This window comes from Chiloscyllium plagiosum, unplaced genomic scaffold (genome assembly GCF_004010195.1).
Source record: "Chiloscyllium plagiosum isolate BGI_BamShark_2017 unplaced genomic scaffold, ASM401019v2 scaf_12183, whole genome shotgun sequence".
Lineage (NCBI taxonomy): Eukaryota > Metazoa > Chordata > Chondrichthyes > Orectolobiformes > Hemiscylliidae > Chiloscyllium > Chiloscyllium plagiosum.
Genome location: NW_025210135.1, coordinates 15,836 through 16,916, shown reverse-complemented (window position 1 = coordinate 16,916; position 1,081 = coordinate 15,836). Strand labels below are relative to the sequence as shown.

The window sequence follows — 1,081 nt, the reverse complement described above, 5'->3', positions numbered from 1 at the left end:
CTGTGCTTTTCCAGCACCACTAATCCAAAATCTGGTTTCCAGCATCTGCAGTCATTGTTTTTACCCATGCTAAATTAGGTTTAATATGCAGGTAAGGTGCATGACTCAGGGATAAATGAAGTGCAATGGGGACAGGGGAATGGGTGTGGGTGGGTGACCCTTGGGAGGGTCGGTGGCCTGCTTCCACACTGTGGGGATTCTCTGAAGGGAGCGGTGTTTTTGGAAAGCGTGTTCTCCTCCCCTGCAGGCGCAGCGCATGCGCAGTGCGGCGTCCCGCTGTGGGCCATGCCCCGCCCCCTAAGCCGTCACTTTTCCTCGCCCCGTCTCTAGTATCTTTGTGACGTCACAAGGCGGAAGTGGCCCTGTCAGTTTCAAAGTGAATCTCCCGCCCTCTGGCCGACTCTTCATCCTGGGAGGGAGGCAGAGATGGGAGGAGGGGAAATTGGTCACTTGTAGCAACTGGAGTGAATGCAGGGACGGAGCAGCCTCCGCAAACTCAGGTATGTGTCTTAGTTGGAAATGTGTTGCTGGAAAAGCGCAGCAGGTCAGGCAGCATCGAGGAAATGCACCAGTAACTGCAACAGGTACAAGTACAGCACATGCAATATTTCTCATTGCAGCTTCAAACCGGTTTGTGTCTTAGTTGGAAATGTGTTGCTGGAAAAGCGCAGCAGGTCAGGCAGCATCGAGGGAACAGGAGAATCGACGTTTCGGGCATTAGCCCTTCTTCAGGAATGACTCATTCCTGAATTAGCCCTTCCTCATTCCTGAAGAAGGGCTAATGCCCGAAACGTCGATTCTCCTGTTCCCTAGATGCTGCCTGACGTGCTGCGCTTTTCCAGCAACACATTTCCATCTCTGATCTCCAGCATCTGCAGACCTCACTTTCTCCTATGTGTCTTAGTTACCCGGGTGAGGAGGGACTGAAGGAGAGAGATTGGGAAGGGGGAGGGCTGGATATCTCCTGTTTTGATGTTTAAAATGCACCCGATTCCCACCAGTAACTGCCACAGGTCCAAGTACAGCACATGCAATATTCCTCATTGCAGCTTCAAGCCGGCTTTGCATCCTCTGTTCTTCC

General features: G+C 52.3%; 1 protein-coding gene across 3 annotated transcripts in view; it reads left to right on the top strand.

The window, feature by feature from the left end:
• Positions 1-6: 6 nt before the first annotated feature.
• Positions 7-1,081, top strand: part of LOC122546867 (gastrula zinc finger protein XlCGF7.1-like) — a 9,393-nt gene continuing 8,318 nt past the window's right edge. The window contains exon 1 of one of the 3 annotated variants that reach the window (XM_043685489.1): positions 7-91. The gene's annotated coding sequence lies outside the window, so the exon portion shown is untranslated. Of the gene's footprint in view, positions 92-273; positions 501-1,081 lie in introns of those variants that run through there. The other 2 variants (XM_043685484.1, XM_043685490.1) reach the window with 2 other exon arrangements.